General features: G+C 33.1%; 1 protein-coding gene and 1 long non-coding RNA gene across 10 annotated transcripts in view; one reads left to right on the forward strand and one right to left on the reverse strand.

The window, feature by feature from the left end:
• otpb (orthopedia homeobox b) overlaps positions 1-18504 on the reverse strand; it is a 122152-nt gene extending 103648 nt beyond the window's left edge. For 2 of the 5 annotated variants that reach the window (XM_087251223.1, XM_087251226.1), the window contains exon 1: positions 2028-2089. The gene's annotated coding sequence lies outside the window, so the exon portion shown is untranslated. Of the gene's footprint in view, positions 1-2027; positions 2090-15790; positions 15982-16303; positions 16476-18222 lie in introns of those variants that run through there. The other 3 variants (XM_087251224.1, XM_087251225.1, XM_087251227.1) reach the window with 3 other exon arrangements.
• On the forward strand, positions 1721-9086 carry LOC147844392 (uncharacterized). Of its 5 annotated transcripts, none has more exons than XR_015491761.1 (13): positions 1721-1798; positions 2078-2214; positions 3405-3434; positions 3526-3595; positions 3920-3949; positions 4046-4115; positions 4202-4229; positions 4437-4466; positions 4568-4637; positions 4993-5037; positions 6017-6150; positions 6229-6361; positions 8807-9086. It is a non-coding gene; the product is annotated as an uncharacterized LOC147844392 (long non-coding RNA). The 5 variants fall into 5 exon arrangements; XR_015491762.1 differs by having other exon boundaries at positions 6020-6150; XR_015491763.1 differs by lacking the exon at positions 4437-4466.
• Positions 18505-20643: the final 2139 nt, after the last annotated feature.

Raw genomic sequence — 20643 nt, forward strand, 5'->3', positions numbered from 1 at the left:
ATAAATAAATACATTTAGAAATGACTCATTATTTCAGGGGGTTAGTTCGGCTTTGGATATTTACTTGTCAGCATAGAGTTAAAAACTTAAATGGTGTACATTTAACCTATCACCAGGGCCAGGCGGAATCTGCGGAAGTTTTTTGCTATTTCTGTGGAGAATTTTGGTAAAAATCTGCAGATTTTTGCGGAATTATTTTGGGAGTATCCAGCAGAGTATCATAACTAAAACCTTAATATATTAAATAAAAAGTAATAAATTACTGAATAAAAACTGAATAAATTCAGATTTACACATTTACTCAAGTAAAAAAACAGAATTAATGATAGGCTAAAAATCTGCAGAAATCTGCGAAATTCTGCGGAAAATTTGCGGAATTCTGGGCGCGCAGATTCCGTGTGGGCCTACGTATCACTAATAACCAAATGTATTGAACTGGATGTAAATTACCCATCTTTAAAGAGGACAACATTATTAAATCATTATGTCTAAATATGTTCAGTTGTTGCTCCTAATGCCATTATAATATTGATTAACAGAATATAAACATTTGTGTTTTTGGAGAAAGGCCACAGCATATTAAATACGCTAAACTCAATAAACAGTCCTTGATGTAATATAGTCTATGGTATAAAGAAATTTAAGAGAGCAAATGTAAATATTTCTAGTTGCATTTTGATGCAATATAAAGTTTTAATAAATAATCAATTAATCAATTTTACAGTGTATTAAGATTGGATGTAATTAACTAGGGTTAGAATTAATATTATGATTATTTTTTAAATGAATGTAATCATATATAATTTACATTTACTGCTGTATAAATTGTATACATGCAATGTATAAACATAAAATAAAGTGTTACTCTTTTTTTTATTTTGATCATTTCATTTATCCTCCAAATTTAACATACGAAAAGGGTAGGCCTAGAATGGGTCCAATAGGTAAAATGAGCTTATAAAAAACGTCGAGTTGGTTATCTTTTGGGCTTGAAAGCAAGAAAGGCTCTCCAGTAAAGTAAATGGTGCTGTCAGTGGGCCTGTCTGTGAGGAGGAAAAGCATTACGGGTTTCCTCAAGCTGTCAGACTAGCCCAGCTTTCCCCATCAGCCTGCTGAATTAGCACAAAAACAATGGTGGGCTTCTGTCCTCAGCCTGCCATGCGTTCAAAACACCAGGCAGAAAACAAACCAGATTGAAGACAGTAGTAGTAGTATTTAATTTATTTTCCAAATATAATATAATATAATATAATATAATATAATATAATATAATATAATATAATATAATATAATATAATATAATATAATATAATAATTCAATGAATTTATGTGTTATTATGTTTAATTTTTAAGATTGCTGTATTTTATTTCATGATTTCTCTATAGTGGGAGTTTGGAGGGTTAATTGTATTAATATGTGTTATTATATTGTTATGTCAGTTTGTACGCTGCTGCTAATGATAAAAGATAAATTTATACAAATAATAAAACTAATATTAGATAATGAATAATAGGGCTGCACAATATATCGTTTCAGCATCGATATCGCAATGTAATCATTCGCAATGGTCACGTCACAAGATATGCAATGTTGAGTTTATTATATGCCACACTGTAAAAAAAATCTGTAAAATAACAGTTAAATGACTGTATATTTTAACAGATTTTTTCCGTATACACGTATTACGGGTGTTTTTCCGTTTATATACATTTTCGAATTGCATTGTGGGAAGGGGATCGCAGCTCAGGCAGCGTTTGATGGACATCGGGACATATTTCTTCCTCTGTTTTTTCCCTGGTAAGTACGATTAATAAAACATATAACAATATTTTAGTTAAAAGACTGCTTTAATACCTTTTTATCGTTATTTAAAATGATTTTGTCTTGTATGAAGTGCCCATGGAAAGTACAGCAGTGAATTACGTTTAATATTGTTAATAAGATCAGACTTTATTTCATTAAGATCAAACTGAGCTATGAGTGGTTAAATGTAATTTAAACAAGCATTTACCTAATGATTTTTTACCTTTTTATGCGTTTTCCTCATCAGTAAATATGGTATCTGTTCATTTACAGTTGTTTGTCCGTATTTTTCTAAACTGCCGTGCGCGGGAAGTGACGTGACGTCCCAATCACCCACTCACTCTCTCTGCACCTGCGTGAGTCTGACTGGATTAACGGTAAACGTCAGCTTGTCTGTGAGAGTGTGAAAGGTATGTTAATTATTTAATAGAAATATAAATGTTTTCTTTGTACAGTGCATTGAACAAGGGATAGCATTCAAAGTTTGTGACACTGTGTAGTTTGGTTGATATACGTTACCTTTAATGAACACTAACGTCAACGTGTTTCAAACGCTCGTAACACCTGACCGTCTGTGTTTGTTTGCATATTAATAACTAATTTCATATTTTTACTGACGTTATCAAATGTTAGCTTTAGTTTGACCGACGTATTAAGGCTGTGTGACCGAGTTTCAGTGGCAGCTTTTGCTGGTTTTTAAGTAACGTTAAGTTATAAGTTATACTCGCGTGAATTGGAGAAATTTGTAACTCGGTATGAGTGGAAATACACACTCGTTAAGTTATTATTAGTGGTGGGCCGTTATCAGCAGTAACGTGCTGCGTTAACGCGAGACTTATCGCGCGATAAAAAATATATATCGCCGTTAATCTATTCTCAACGTTGGGTTGGGAGCTGCAGCTCATGGGTGACTTTCATACTTTGACATTTTACGTTAGCGCGGATGTATACCTGACAGGTGAGCCGTCTGACAAACAAGTGCCCTTCTGAATCAAATCAGCAGAATGCCTGACTTTAACTGCAGTTCGGCAGTTTCACTTTAACTCATGAACATTTCATTCATCCCGCGTGACAAACTGGGGTAATAGACGCAAATAAGAAGCAAGAACTGATGAGAATGTTATGGAATTTAATAACGCTCGCCAAATGGAACGAAAAAAAAACTTCCGCATTTCGCGACGTGTGTTTGTGTGTACAGAGATAACAGAGTGATACAGTAAGTGTGTGACATTTAAAAGTATTTATAGTGTTTACACTGTCATGCGTTTTCGGCCTCACATAGCCTACAACGTGTACCTTAAAGCACACAATTAAATGTTTGTTGTAGTCGAGTTGAACTGTCATTGATATTTATTTATTCACTTTTAAGAACCTCAAGGGCAGCTAATATGAAGATATAAAGATGAGTTGTTCTTCCACAGTCTTAAAATTCTTCAAACTAATTGTCAGTTCGATTCATTATAGCAAATAATACTTTCTTTACTATTAGGAGATCAGGAGTTTTATTTGAATAAACCTTGATAATAGAGTGAACTACACATGGTGTTATCGCAAATGAAATCTTTTAATGTAGATTGAATGAGTGTTATTTTTGTTGTAGGTGTGTTGGTGTAAAAATTGATGCTGACTGGTTAGTACTGCATTTTTAACCATAACAATAATGATTTATATTTAGCATTGCATCTATTGTCATTTTACCAAGAATGTGTTTGCTCTTTCAGAACTCAGGCAGTTGTGCTGGACCTTCTGTACTTTATACAGGAGATGACAGTAAACTTTCAAGTTTAAGAGGTAAAATGTTCAGGGTTGTTCAGTTTGATTTTGAGTGTTTTGTAGATATAATGTTCACTGATATATGATATAAGATTTGCTTTATGTTTATGTTGTCATTTTGGTTATAAGTACAAGGTACAGGTACATTTTCACAGCAATCTAAATTAAAATCTTAAATCTTACATTCAATCCAAACTGAATTTAAATTAATATGGACAAATTAAATAAAATACACCTGGGATTTTAAATGTTTTCATTTTTTTGTTATTTACAAAGTTTAAAGTTTAAAAGTAGACTACCTGCTGCATGTTTCAAACTGAATGAGTGTTATTTTTGTTGTAGGTGTGTTGGTGTAAAAAGTGATGCTGACTGGTCAGTACTGCATTTTTTAACCAAAAAAATAAACAATGATTTATATTTAGCATTGCATCTATTGTAATTTTACCAAGAATGTGTTTGCTCTTTCAGAACTCATGCCGTTGTGTTGGACCCTCTGTACCTTATACAGGAGATGACAGTAAACTTTGAAGTTTAAGAGGTAAAATGTTCAGCGTTTTTTCTGTTTGGTTTTAAGTGTTTTTGTACATATAAGGTTCACTGATATTTTGCTTTGTTGACTTCCAGGTTCTGTAATTTTGGATATAAGTACAAGGTACAGGTACATTTTCACAGCAATCTTAATAAAAATATTAAATCTTACGTTCAATCCAAACTAAATTTGAATTGATATAGACAAATGAAATAAAATACAGCTGGGGTTTTAAATGTTTTCATTTTTTTATTATTCACAAAGTATGTAAAGTATAAAAGTAGACTACGTTGCATGTTTCAAACTGAATGAGTGTTATTTTTGTTGTAGGTGTGTTGGTGTAAAAATTGATGCTGACTGGTCACTACTGCATTTTTATAAATAATACAAAAAATAAAAAATGATTTATATTTAGCATTGCATCTATTGTCATTTTACCAAGAATGTGTTTGCTCTTTCAGAACTCGGGCAGTTGTGCTGGACCATCTGTACTTAGTACAGGGGATGACAGTAAACTTTCAAGCTTTAGAGGTAAAATGGTCAGGGTTTTTTTTTTATATTGATGCTTTTATTTTTATTATTTGGCAAAACCAATTTCTTGTACCTATATTTTTACTAAGTGTTTACATGAACACATTTTGCTTCAGTAATTTAGAATTTTGTTAACATGTATTCAAACTAAAAAGTACTGGGTTGATGTGGGTGTTTTATCTGGGTTTTTTAAGCTGCTACTATAATCTGTTAAATAAACCAAGCAGTTATTTATTATTATTATTTATTTTTGCATCATTTGAAATGTTACAAGTTCTTTATTTTGGTAATGTCTGCTTAAAGTGATAAGGAAATAACTGGTCCACTGCTGAATCTCTTTTCTTTTCTCTCTTAGCCACCTGATGATGAGAGAGACAATTTCAATGTGGGCATCTTGATGGTGAGCCAGGCCTTCATGCTAATTTTGTGACCGTTTAATCTATTTAGCGTCATTGTAATAACATTATTTCAGGATGCAAAACTGGCTAAAAATCAAATTTAAATTTCAACATTAATTGTATGATAGTGTGGTTGATTTAACATTTTATTTAATGTTGGGTTCATTGTAAAAAAAAAAAAAAGATTTAATTTTGGTTAAATAAATGCTGATTTTGGGACAGTTTTGTCTATTTATCATCATAGAATTACCATTATTTCAGGGTGGAAAACTGCCTAAAAATCAGTGGTGACTTTTTAACGTTGTTTCAATGATAGTTTGATTGATGTTTTAACATTTATTCAATGTTAATTTAACGTAGGTTTGCTCTCTGGGTAAGAACTAACTTAAAAAATGCGAAAAACTTATGTATGTGCCACTTGACTTTTGTATCACATGTTATTGGCATGTTATGGAATTTAACTATGGCAAATAAGTGAGAGGAGATGGAAAGCTATGATGTCTACACGTTTTCCTGAAACATTTTCAAGGTCAATTCTTTCTTGTATAAAGATAGTGGAAAAGAAAGAAATGTAAAACAAAATGGTTTGTCATTTTTTTTAATTTTGTTTTCTTTCCTTTATTGTTTTTTTTTTTTTGCCTTATTTTTGTTCTTGCACTATAATTATTTCTTGTAATATTTGATTAAGTAAATATATATATTTTAATTTCTTTTAAATTATGTAGCAGACATGTATTTGAATAATTTTACATAATAATTATAATATTTATAATATTATTTATAATATTAATAATTTAACATATAGGTGTGCATATATGTACCCATATATGTACATGTAATATAGGAAAACAGCCAATTTTATATTTGTCACATATTTCAAAAACATAAATCAAAACCTATATTAAACCATATGTTTATATAGGTTCTTTCCATGTGGACGTGTACAAGACCCAACACACAACTCACTTTTCTTTTTTTCAGAAGAAGAGTCCACAGTCACAATAACAAGATCATTGGGCTGTCCCCTAATTGTGGTGAGCTACATGTTTAGTCTCTTATGTGCTAAACATTATGTAGCCTAAGGAAGCAGCCCTGACTCTGGAGTTTATATGAAGGTCTGTTTTTACATTTTTAAGTTTATTTCATTTTTATAAGACAAGTAAGTTGATACATGTTTGTTGTATTTACAACAGGAGCATGCTGAGTAACTATCCAGAATGTAGGTCCAAAGCAGAAAAAAAGAGCACCAAGCAGAAACATACCATCTAAACTCCTTCGATTCCTGTCAGACCAGAAAGACTTTCAGAATCCTTGGAAGATTTAAAGGTAATTAAGCACACTGGTAATACTTTATAATAACTAAACACTATTGATTAATTTATTAAGCATTAGCAAAAAGTTCTGTTAAGCATTAACTCTACATTAATAGACCTTAGTATACAGTTTATAACTACAGCTGCAAATGCTGTAATCTTGACTTATAAGCACATCTATAATGTGCTTAATGATTTTGTTTTTATATTTTGTTAATGATTAATTTTTCATTACTAAATTTAGTATAGCATTATTTACAAACCAGTGATTTAAGAATAGTTGGTGTATTTTTTTTTTAATCATTCAGAATGTGTAAGTAAATGGTTAATAAACTATTCAAACTAACATTTATATATCTTATTATTCAGGCATATAGTAATAGTTGGGCAGCACAGTGGCTAGCACTGTTGCCTCACAGCAAGTAGAGCTCCGGGTGCTTAGGTTTCCCCCACAGTCCAAAGACATAAGCTATAGGGAAATTGATTAACTAAATTGGCTGTAGTGTATGAGTGTGTTTGTAAATAAGTGTGTATGGGTGTTTTCAAGGGCGTACTCATGCTATCCACAGTTGCCTTGAAACTGGAAGCGTGCTTGTCTCCCCGACGACCTGCACTCACATTTCATTCGAGCCTGAGCATGCTTACATCATCAATAATGCACTGTTCAGTTTAACAAGTGCTCTCACTCAGCACAGTGGAGATTTCTTTATATTGTTATATCGTTTTAGTTGTTCAATATGCAGTGACACGCAGTCAAATATTTCGCCGAACAGATCAGCCACTTTTGACGCTCATAAACAATCAAAGTCAACGTGCTGCAGGTACTAGGAGGTTTGCTAAAGGTGCAGCTGTTGTGCAGTGAGGGGTTTGTGTCTTTAATCTATGACAGTTTGCAAGGGACTTTGATTTGGATAAATTAATCACTATTACTGTTCAATGAACGCAAACCCCTTACTGCACCACAGCTGCGCCTTTAGCAAACCTCCTATTCCTGCAGCACAAGGAATTTATGATTGTTTATTAACATCAAAAGTGGCTGATCTGTTCGGCGAAATATTTGACAGCGTGTTACTGCATCCCAAATGACTAAAACAATATAACTATCTATAAAACAATATAAACAATATCGATGATGTAAGAGTGCTCAGGCTCGAATGCAATGTGAGTGTGGGACGTCAGGGGAGACGGGAGGGAAGACAAGAGTGCTTCGGCCTGGTTTAAGGCAACTATACATAGTGTGAGTACACACTAAGCTGAAGGAAAATACATGAATGAATTGTAATAGTTATATTTGTAAATAAAGTACAAAAAATAAGTATATAAAGTATATACAATATTTATTTTAATAAGTGCTTTTGTTAACTTCATCCAGTTTTGTAGCCTAAAGTGAGGATTGTTTATGCTTTGTAAATCCCCTTATAAATCACAATTAAAGATTCAGTTATATTCTAAAAATGAAATTCATTTTATTGTATTAAATGAAAAATAAATCTTATCTAAAATAAAATTACTGTACAGTTTAAACATAGCTAAATAACACTGAAATGTTGCATCGTAATATCATTAAATTATTTTAGTGTTGTTTTATCCAGTTTTATGTTATATTTTGGCACTCCAGCTATTCAGCAAGGTTTCATATTTACAGTAATTACATTTTTTAGATAAGACTGTTTAGATAAGAATGTTCATTTGATACTGAGCCTTTAACTGTCGTTTATAAGGATTTATAAGTCATGAATAATCCTCACAGATTAGGCCACAACTGGAAGAAGTTTTGTAAATAATGCAATATTAAATATAATATTATATATATATATATATATATATATATATATATATATATATATATATATATATATATATATATAAATAGTAATTTAAAATCAATCATTAAAGTTTGATAACACAATTATTAAACTGTAGCTGTAGCAAATTTTGCAGCTGTATTTATAACCGACTGCTAACATCTATTAATTTAGAGTCAATGCTTAACAGATAATGAATTCACTATTTGCTAATGCTTCATAAATGAATCATAGCCTGTAGTTATTATAGTGTTACCAGCATAGTTTGTTTATATTACTGTTTCTCTCTTGCATTATTGTTCCGAATATTGTCAAAAGTACCTACACTTTATTTTGAAAAATCTTAAAGTGATTTCTCACCCAAAACTGAATAATTGATAATTCATAATTTACTCACTCTTGACATTTTAAACCTGTATGACTTTGTTTCCTCTGCAAAACACAAAATATCATATTTAAAGAATGTTGCTCCTATTTCTCCTACTTTGTTCTGTGGAAGTATGTCAGTCAGACAGGCTTGAAATTACAAGAGTGAGACAAGAAGATGATGATAAAACTTCCATTTGTGTAAACTATTGACATGCAAGGAATCACCTCAGTTGTAAGTGAAATGTCATTAGTAATGTTTTTTTGTTGTTGTTTTTGTTTTACAGCCATTGAAGTATCAGTATTGGAGCGGAAGAAGACCCAGTTGTATCGTCTGTTTCCTGCCATCTTGCAGTTTAACCTGGTTTCTTAATGTAAAGTACTTGTAATTTGCCCACTTGTCCTCAATTATCTTAAAGCTAACATTTAAAACTAATTTGCTATGAGATTATTTGCCAAGACCTCTCACTGTGTGATTCACATGTCAATATGTATTATTGTGTGTATAACTAGCTATTTGGAATTCAAATGATTTGTATTCATTAAAGAATCTGTTTTAATTGCAAAGTTGTTTTTGTACTAATTGTATGTTCACAGTTAACAAACTATTTACTGCTTCTTTACACATACAGTATAGAATAAATGTTTTTTTTTACTATGGTAAACCATTAATAGTGTATTTCCCATATGTATATGTTTATCCTTACCAACTGCCATTTCTATGCTGCTTGAAGAGCATTAAATTAGTAAAATAATAATTTTTTTACAGTAGGTATCCCATTAAAACAAAGAATCTGTTCATTTTTTCACTGTGTATATATACTATTGAAAAAACAAAAAAGTCCTCTTTTTACAGTAGGTATACTATTAAAACACAGAATCTGTCTGTTTTTTTACAGTAGGTATACTATTAAAACACAGAATCTGTCTGTTTTTTTACAGTAGGTATACTATTAAAACACAGAATCTGTCTGTTTTTTTACAATAGGTATACTATTAAAACACAAAATATTTCCGCTTTTTTACTGTTGGTATACCCTTAAAAACACAGAAAATAACCGTTTTTTTATATAGAAAACCCTTAAGTTACTATAAAATGTTTCGTTATTTTACAGTAGTTTAACCGTCAAAAAACGGATATTTTGTAGTTTTTTTAATGTGAACACAGTCAATTAACAGAAGTTTTCCGTTTTTAATTTACGGTAAAATATTTGTGTAATGAGCTGCCAGTACATTTTACCGTTTTTTTACGGAATTTTTTTTAGAGTGCATTGTTGAGGATTATAATGCATCATTTGCATGTAATTATAGGCCTATGACTATTAGTATTGTACCGTTAATAACGAAATCCTGTAAGATTCGAAAATGATAAAATGATATTACAATTGTAACTTTTTCTTTATTTTATTATCTTTGCTTTTACTTTGTTTATTACATTTTATGTAGACGCACACACCAATAGAATCATCCCAGTCCCAACAATTACACAGAAATTGTATTCATATTGCAATATACATCGCAGTAGGGCTGTGCGATTAATGGAAATTGAATCGCAATCGCAATCGCAATTTAAACTGGAAGGGCATCCGCTGCATAAAACATGTGCTGGATAAGTTGGCAGTTCATTCTGGTGTGGCAACCCCCAGATTATTAAAGGGACTAAGCCGAAAAGAAAATGAATGAATGAATCGCAATTTGAAATGTTGTAATTAGCTAATCGCAAGAGGCTATGATATATATATAAAAATATATATAAATTAATTTACCCCGCCTAGAGCAAATCGTCTGTGTGTGATAGCCAGACTAGCCAATTGAGTGAGCACACTTTCGTTCTGCCCAATCAGAAATGCGCAACCAAACTATGCGAAACGCTCACAATCAAAAAAATAAAATAAAATAACAAACAGGAAAGTGCGAACAATTAGGATAATAGGGTCTGCTGTGTCAGAAGCATTAATAAACAAATTAGCATAAAAGAAAAACAGGACATCAGTAATATGGGAATTTTTTGTTTCAAAGTCAGACACCAAACAAAAACAGGTCATTTTTAAGAGCTGTCACAGAATTGTTGCCACAGCTTTTTTGAGCTGGAGCTTAACTACAAAATTCAATCGCAAATCAAATCGCAATCATGATATCTGTTATAAAAAACGCTGTTAGACATTTTCCCCAAATCGCACAGCCCTACATCGCAGTCTAACAAAATATTGCAATGTTAGATTTTCCCAATATCATGCAGCCCTAAAGAATAATATGATAATTAAACACACAATTCAATTAGATAAATTTGCTTTAATAAGGACTTATATACTTCCTTTTATAATGTTCAACAAAACTATTTGTTCAACAGATCTATTTGCAAATTATTATTAGTTTCTCATTAGGATCTCTAATTTTATTATAAGTTCTATAAGATGTTTCTAATAATAATAATAATAATAATAATAATAATAATAATAAATAATAATAATAATAATAATAATACATTACATAAACTGTAATAACTTCCGTTCCCATTATATCCTATTATATTCATTTAAATGCATTCATTGCAAATCATTTACCAGTACAGTTTAGCCAAAAATTAAAAATGATTAGTTATTCTTTTAATTTATATTTGAAATATTTCCCAAGTGCTGTTAATTGGACAGATGATTTTTTTTCAACACATTTTCAAGCACAAAAGTTTTATTAACTAAAGTCTTCTTTCCCATGATGACAGTATATAATATTTTTAGTTATTTTGCAAGATACTAATATTTAGCTTAAAGTGCAATTTAAAGGCGTAAGTGTGTTTAGAAAAAAATATTAAGGGTTCAAATATTATTGTTCTTAAAATAGAGTTTCAAAACTTAAAAGCCAAACTTAAACAAATAAAACTTCGTCCAAAAGAAACAAACATGATAGGAAATACTGTGAACATTTCCTTGCTCTGTTAAACATCACTTGGGACATTTTTTAAAAAGAATACAAATTTTACAGGAGCTAGGGCTAATCGTTTTGCCGCTGACTACATCATGTAGATAATTATAATCATTATAGTTTATTTTCCACCTACTGTTAATAATAATAATAATGATCATTCTACACTATATAAACAAGTCCTAATGAGCATGCAGCAGATTTCCACAATATTCAATTATGTTCATTTTCATATCGTCAAGTCTCCTTCTTGCCTGGCGATGACACAGTATTCGTACACTTTTCTCATGTCCAATCCAAACAGATAATTGTGGGTTTGGCTTTTAGCACTTGGCCTAATGTTTAACACTGAAGTGCTCTTAGAGTCAACAGTGGAGCTCATTCATTCAATTAAGCAGGAGTGAACTATTGCACCTATTCACTCTGCACCAGTGCTTAATGAACATTTCCAAATGGCCATGACCAGGTGTTTAAGAAGACTAATGTACCGGGCATTAAGCACGAGCAGTTGTTTCCCTCAGATTGGCCAGCGCTCACCTCAGGGAAATGACACTACTCTGTTTTTTTCGTCCCCTCCGTGTTTACCTTTCACATTCGGCAGCAAACAAACCATGTGATGGTCTGTACACCCAAGCGGAGCATTATTCCTAATTAAATCCCGGGGATGTGTGCCATTAGCAAGATTCATGCTCAGCTTCAGGAGAGTTCATTCCGGCTGTTGACTATCCATTGATTATTCATACGCAATCTGATTGGAGCCCATTAATGGAAGATAAAGTGGGAGGCAGAATCTGGGAGAGCAGAATGACGGTGGTCCTGTTGAATAGTGCAGACGTGCACTGGGACAAAATTTAGATGGGGGGGGGGGGTATATTCTTGCTTGAATATCAGTGCATTGCAAATGGAGGATGTGTGTTTTTGTTAAGCTCCGCTTGTAGTAGCATGAAAAATACATGAAATCATAATATAAATAAAATTAAACACTACCATAGGCTCTCGCTAATGTAAATTTATTTAATTTGCTATTTAATGTGTAATCCTGTATACATTTAATTGGTAATTACCATTTGTTTTATACTGTGGCTCAGTGGTTAGCACTGTCGCCTCACAGCAAGAAGGTCACTGCTTCCAGCCCCCGCTGGAAGGGCATCTGCTGTGTAAAACCTATGCTGGAAAAGTGGTGGTTCATTCCGCTGTGGTGACCCCTGATGATTAAAGCGGCTAAGTCAAAAGAAAATAATGAAAAAAATGAATAAGTTCATTTTATATCGGAATAAACTGCAAAAATAGACCAAACGTTTTATAAAGGGAACTTTACATTATTTTTGATTGACAAATGTTTCAATTGTTTTTGGCCACAAATATGACATTGTCTAATAAATTCTCAGTTTCCTTTTTATTAAATATATGTTTAGATTTCTTACATTTTAATGTCATATTTCATTTCATTAGTAATTTTATTACTTTTATCTGTTTTATTACACCACCTTTTATCTTCTTATATGGTTTACTGTCATTTTAGCTCACAAAAGACTCATAATCAGTTGAATTATTTTTGCTATTCCTCCACCATTTATCTGTTTAGATACATTTTTAAAAAGACTCACCACATATTTTATTTTAATTAATCAATTAATAATTTCAAATATTTCTTTAGAAATTTTGTTTGCCCACAGAACTACATTTTCTAATTATTTCACATTGATAATTACTGCTGTCAGAGGCTTGAAATCATAAATCCGTTTTTGGTGGTGCAAAACTAAGCTCTGTTTACCTGGACATAAACACAACTCATTTGTTTACTGTGCTGTGCATACTATTTATGTGAAATCTTTGTCCTATAAACATTATATATTCCTGTACACATTTAATTGGTAATTACAGTTCGTTATAAATCAGACTAAACTACAAAAATAGACAAACTGTTATAATGTGAACATCACATTATTTTTTGATTGACAAATGTTTACATTGTTTTCGCCCATAAACATGACATTGTCCAATAAATAATCGTTGTAATCTTTTTTTAAGTAAATGTATATTTTTTAGATTTACATTTTAATGTCATATTTCATTTCGTAATTTTATACATTCTATCTGTTTATTACACCACCTTTTATCTTTTTGTATAAATGGTTTACAGTCATTTCAACTCACAAAAGACTCATAAACAACTCAACTATTTTTGCTACTCTGCCACCTTTTCTTTTTTTTCACACAAGACTCACAATGTCCAAACATATTTTATTTTAATAAATCAAAATTTCAAATATTTCTTCAGAATTTGTGTTTGCTCACAATAATACATTTTCCAATTATTTCACTTGGATAATTACTGCTCTCAGAGGTTTAAAATCATAAATCAGTTTTTGTTGGTGCAAAACCAACCTCTGTTTATTTAGACATAAAAACAACTCTGCTCATTTGTTTATTGTGCATACTATTTCTGTGAAATATTACTTCTATAAACATTATATATTTCTGCATAATCCTGTATACATTTAATTGGTAATTACGGTAAACTTTATGCCAGACTAAACTACAAAAATAGACAAAAAATATTATAAAGTGAACTTTACATTATTTTTGATTGACAAATGTTTCCATTGTTTTTACTCACAAATATCTTATAAATTCTCATTGATCTTTTTTTTAATTAAATGTATATTTCTTACATTTACATTTTAATGTTTTATTACAGGCAGTGCAGTGGCGCAGTAGGTAGTGCCGTCGCCTAACAGGAAGAAGGTCCCTGGTTTGAGCCCCGGCAGGGTCAGTTGGCTATGTGGCGTTTCTGTGTGGAGTTTGCATGTTCTCCCTGTGTTTGCGTGGGATTCCTCTGGGTGCTCCGGTTTCCCCTAGAGTCCAAAGACATGCGGTATAGGGGAATTGTCCATAGTGCATGAGTGTGAATGAGTGTGTATGGATGTTTTCCAAAGATGGGTTGCAGCTGGAAGGGCATCTGCTGCTTAAAACATGTGCTGGATAATTTAGCGGTTCATTCCACTGTGGCGACCCCAGATTAATAAAGGTACTAACCCGAAAAGAAAATGAATGAATGAATGTTTTATTACACCACCTTTTCTCTTTTTTATATAGATGGTTTACCATCATTTCAACTCATAAAAGACTCATAAACAACTCAACTATTTTTGCTACTCCGTCACCTTTTCTTTTTTCTCACAATATCCCCAACATATTTTATTTTAATTAATCAAAGTTTCAAATATTTCCTCTGAATTTTTGTTTGCCCACAATATTACATTTTCTAATTATTTCACATTGATAATTACTGCTCTCAAAGGCTTAAAAATCATCAGTTTTTGGTAGTGCAAAACTAAGCTCTGTTTATCCAAACAAAAACATGAGACAGTGCACATTTGTTTACTGTGCATACTATTTATGTGAAATATTTGTTCTATAAACAGTGTGATGGATGATGAAAAAGAGAACCGTTTGACAAGGGCTCCTCCAAATGGCAAATAAACGCTATTACACTCAACAATAAGAAAGTATTTCTCCACCAGCACTTAAAACGAACCTGAATTTCTTACACAGTATGTCGAATGGTCACTCAGACAAGTTTTAATGAAACTGTTAAATTCTAAATATAATACTGAACAAGCTAAAATTGAAGATTGGTTAACAATTTTAGGTTTAAAATGGATTAAAAACTAAATATTTTTGTGTAATGATAAACACAGAGAGAGCGCATTTACATTTCATTACTTTTCTTCTCAGCACTCGCACAAAACAAACCCAATCACCGATCTGCATTTATAGACAGCAAAAAAAGTAACTCCTGACCCTAAATAATCAGACCTCAGCCCCCGTTTACCAGGACATCCAGCTCTAATGAGATGAAACAGTGAGCCATGCTTGTTTGGACAGCAGTTTAGGTGGGATGGCCTGCATACATTCATCAGAGCAGAGGGTGCTTTATTGGGAATTCATTAATCACTACAGACCTAATTATAAATTGATCGCATGCTCATACAAGATGAAGAGGCCTGTCGTGCATTTCTGATCAGCAGAGGAGGGCCGGCGGGGCCTAAGGATAGTAACTGACAGAGAGAGACGGTGTGATCTGCTTTGATCGGCTATCAGCAAGCGGGATGAGAATCCTCCCCTCAGCACAGCTGCCACACGCAGTCATTACAGAACAAACATCAGGAGTCCGGCCCTCGCTGGAGCGCACACTTCCCCACAAGAAACTCATTTGATCAATCTCACTACATACAGTACAATCAATGACTTTTCTAGGTCCTTCTGTTAGTCGTGTGCTGATAGAAACTTTCTATCCACAACCCTAAAGGATTGGAACAAAAAACTACTGATAATTTACTCACCCACTATGTAATGCGAGATGTTCTTTCTTTCTTTCTTTCTTTCTTTCTTTCTGTCTTTCTTTCTTTCTTTCTTTCTTTCTTTCTTTCATTAGTTGAAAGAAAATTATGATTTTTGAGGACTTTGAAAAAACTTTACAGGTTTTTTCTGCCATTGTGGACTTCTGTGGTGCCCAGTGGTTTGAATATCCAAACTGAAATATAATAAATGCAGCGTCAAGGTGCTTTAAACAATGGCAGTCAGAAAATAAATGCCCTACAGTACATAACAAAGGGAATTATAGAATATTTACATACATAAAAAATACATACATATTTACATATTAAGAATTTTCATTCATTCATTTTCTTTTCGGCTTAGTCCCTTTATTAATCTGGGGTCACCACTAACTGCCAACTCGTCCAGCATATGTTTTACACAGGGACCATCTTCCATCTGCAACCCATCTCTCGGAAACATCCATACACACTCATTCACACAAATAAACTACAGACAATTTAGCCTACCCAACTTACCTATAGCACATGTCTTTGTGAGGAAAACCAGAGCATCTGGAGGAAACCCACGCCAACATGGGGAAGACATACAAACTCCACACAGAAATGCCAAACTGACCCAGCCAGGGCTTGAACCAGCAACCTCCTTGCGGTGAGGCGATTGTGCTACCCGCTGCACCACTGTGCTGCCCTACATAAAGAAAACATTTATGTTCATCCCAGAGCAATTGCCAGATGAGCTTCTCTGTTTAAAAAGTAAATTAAAATTTAATTAGTGAATTAAAACTGCATTAAAACTGCAATTTAGAAATTTAAAACAGATAAATCCACTATACTCAGAAAAATCCTTCATTTCTTTTCAACCTTGCAACATAAAGTATCAGTAAATGTTAATATGCTTTACAATGCAGTTTGCCACATGTATGAGTTTGACACAGTGACTCTTCTTCTTTCTTAAACATGAGAGCTGCTGATAAGGGTGAAGACATTCCTCTATGAATTCTGTTTCCTGAGATCATCAGCTTCCAGTTCCCAGAATTTTTATTGTGTTCAATATGTGGTGCAGAATTTGCCTATATGCAGCAGCACACAAATGTGTGTACACCATGTCATGATAATCATAGTAATACTTGAAATTAATTTTTATATATACAATATCTGAGTAAACATTTGTATGCATGCCAGTGCGTGTGTGTGTGTGTGTGTGTGTGTGTGTGTGTGTGTGTGTGTGTGTGTGTGTGTGTGTGTGTGTGTTTACTAGGTGTCTGAGTGTTTCAGTATACTAAAGCTCAAAGGATGCCATTTCTTACAAATTTAAAATAAAAATATTCAAATTTATTGTCATTTATTTATTAAATTGTTTTAAGAAAATGAAATATTTTTTAAAACATTTATTTGCTATTCCAACCAAAATATTGCTACATTTTTGCTTCTCAAGTTATAGCACTGTATTGTTTTGTTGTCTAAACAAAAACAAAAATGTCTGAAAACATTTTATTTTAACCAATTGTTATATTATGCTTTAAATTACTGTACACTACTTTATAATATATTACATTATATTATATTAGATTATATTATATTTGATGGTGGTACAGTAGGTAATACAGTTGCCTCACAGCTAGAAGGTCGCAGGTTCGAGCCTTGGCTGGATCAGTTGGCGTTTCTGTGTGGAGTTTGTTTTCTCCGCCTTCTCGTAGGATTCCTCCGGGAGCTCCGGTTTACCCCACAGTCCAAAGATGCGGTACAGGTGAATTGGGTAAGCTAAATTGTCCGAAGTGTAAAAGTGTGAATGAGTGTGTGCATGGATGTTTCCCAGAGATGGGTTGCAGCTGGAAGGGCATCCGCTGCGTAAAACATGTGCTGGATAAATTGGCGGATCAAGCGGCGATCCCAGATTTATAAAGGGACTAAGCCGAAAATAAAATTGAAAAATATTTTAACTTTAGTAGAAATTACAGAAATTTTCAAGACAAAACAATAAAAATCTATTTATATAATTTATATAGCTATACACAGAAACATTTCATATTTCTTGTATCTCACCTTATTTGCACTCTAAAAAAATGGTTGATTAAAAAATCACCTAACAAACAAGAAACAGCACAGCCCTTTTTAGAAAGTGTTTGTTTTTAATCGTTATAATGTAAATTGTAGAGAGTTTATATAAAAATTAAGGAAATATCTGCTGGTAATTTGTCGCCTTCTATACGCATGGTAAAATAATTCAGTCAGAATTGAATGTTTCCCAAATCATTCTAGAATTAAAATGTAGCCTATTGATTTAAAGGTTCAAATGTGATGGTTTGTAACGATTTTAATAGTATTTGCTGTAGACTAGAAAACGTTAAAATGTATTTAGTGATTCTTGTTGTTGTTGCATTGTTTATCAGGACATACTGCCATTCAATAATTATTTATTAATGCATGTCGCTTACCTGTTTAAGCGAAGCAACCATAGCATTTCGGATGTTTTTAGCTCCATCTTCCAGCGATGTGTTCGCACTGGGTCCGTTTGAACAGTCACTTGATTGAGTCTGCACTAGATTAACGTTAGCTACAACAGTGTTATAACGCAATTTTATGACAAAGCTTTATCTACATTTATTGTTTAGATATTTTAAATGAGCTATAGGTAAGAATTTAAATGTATGTTCGCCTTTTTGTTGCCAATATGTAAACAGGTAAACAAAACTGCACAAATGAGACTTACGTGCCGGGAAAATGACGTTTACGCGCACGCTCCCGAGAGCCAGACATTTTTATGACGCACCACATGAATTAAAGTTTTTTATTTTTTATTATTTGTTTGTTTGTTTGGTTGGTTGTTTGTTCAATTATTTGTTTTGTTGTTGTTGATTTGCCTAAAATAATTAATTAAATAACACCGTGTAATCTGATGCTATTGTGTAAACATGTTTGAGTGAAATAAATAAGTAGCCTACATTCACGTAACATTCATCATCTATATCCTTCTCTCCAGCATATAAAAGTTATTTTACTTCTAACCAAAGTCTAAAAAATAGGTTGAATTACGATACTCTTAATAATTGTGTGCACGAGAAATTTGCTGACTGCAGTTCACTTAACAGCCACAGATGTCACTAATATCAAGGGTTTCTTAATGATACAGTCTGTGATTCATAATTAATTTATTTGACTGATTAGTATCTTTAGCTTTAATGTTAAAAATGAACCATAATAATAAATATTTTCTTCTGCTTCTAATTAAGAGAAAAGAAGCTGCAAATGGAAAACTAACTAATCTCAGAAGTACAAATGTTAAACAATTCATGTTCAACTACCATATTTTATGTAACATCTAATTAATTTAACATTGAATAATTTCTCTTAAAGTGCACCATTTCCCTCTATTTAAAATAATTTGAATAAAGTTTGCAAAAAGTGGTAAATGATGGGATATGCTTAGCCTCAAATACTGTTCCCAAAGTGTGGATTTGCACTGTGCACATGAAATTGAAACCAACTTTAAAGTGTATTCTCTGTTACTTACTAGATCATCAGAATATGTGTTGAACGCAACCATTTACTATCTTGTTGCTCACCAAAAAAGCAGATCAGGAGGCTTAAAAAACAAGACGGGTCTCTGTTCGCTTCCAACTAAACTGACTCTTTCATCTGCAACACATTACTGGGAAACATCCAAACACACATATTTTTAGAGTTGTGGGGAAAACCGGAGCACCCAGAGGAAACTCTCGCGAACACTGGAGAACATGCAAACTCCACACAGAAATGCCAACTGACCCAGCCGAGGCTCGAACCAGCAACCTTCTTGCTGTTAGGCGATTGTGCCATACCCACTGCGCCACTGCATGTGTTTTTGTGTTATGGATTAATTCCTGGCACTGTTTTGACTCCATATTATAGGCCCTTCGTTCTCCACTGACAACAAATACCATCACACGTATCCACAAAAATAATATTTAGCCCATTGATACCTCATAATTTTTTCGATTGTTTGCTGTCACAAAATATGTAATGAAATGAAGTATCTTAAAGTATATTTAGGGTCAGTGTTAAAATTAAACCTCAATACTGTGAACCAATATTCATTCATTCATTATCTTGTCGGCTTAGTCCCTTTATTAATCTGGGGTCGCCACAGCGGAATGAACCGCCAACTTATCCAGCAAGTTTTTTTTTTACACAGCGGATACCCTTCCAGCCGCAACCAATTTCTGGGAAACATCCACACACGCATTCACACACACACTCATACACTACGGACAATTTAGCCTACCCAATTCACCTGTAGCGCATGTCTTTGGAATGTGATGGAAACCGGAGCACCCGGAGGAAACCGGCAGGGAGAACATGCAAACTCCACACAGAAACGCCAACTGAGTCGAAGCTCGAACCAGCGACCCAGCAACCTTCTTGCTGTGATGCGACAGCACTACCTATTGCGCCACTGCCTCGCCCGTGAACCAATATGTACTGTATAATTAAAATTTTTGTCTGGGCCAAACAAATCAAGAGAACCGAATCTGTAGTGTTTGAACACAGCCTTAGATTGCAGGCCTGTTGCTAGCCTGGTGAAAGAGGTGGTTCTTTTTTCTCAAAAAGAAGACCTTTTTGCAGTTATTTGCGTCATTCTCTTTTTAATTTTGAGGCTTAAATATTGCATTTTAATGACTTTTTGAAGCACTTTTTTGTTTAAATAGCTTGTCGGCTGGCCATCAGAGCCAAAATTTTTGATGAATGACTGTTTGACTGTGGGGGAAACACTGTGTTTCCCAGTGTTGGGTTGCGGCTGGAAGGGCATCTGATGCGTAAAACGCTGGATAAGTTGGCGGTTCATTCCGCTGTGGCGACCCCCTGATTAATAAAAGCAC

Source organism: Danio rerio, chromosome 5 (assembly GCF_052040795.2).
Source record: "Danio rerio strain M-AB ecotype USA chromosome 5, GRCz13ab, whole genome shotgun sequence".
Taxonomy (NCBI): Eukaryota; Metazoa; Chordata; class Actinopteri; order Cypriniformes; family Danionidae; genus Danio; species Danio rerio.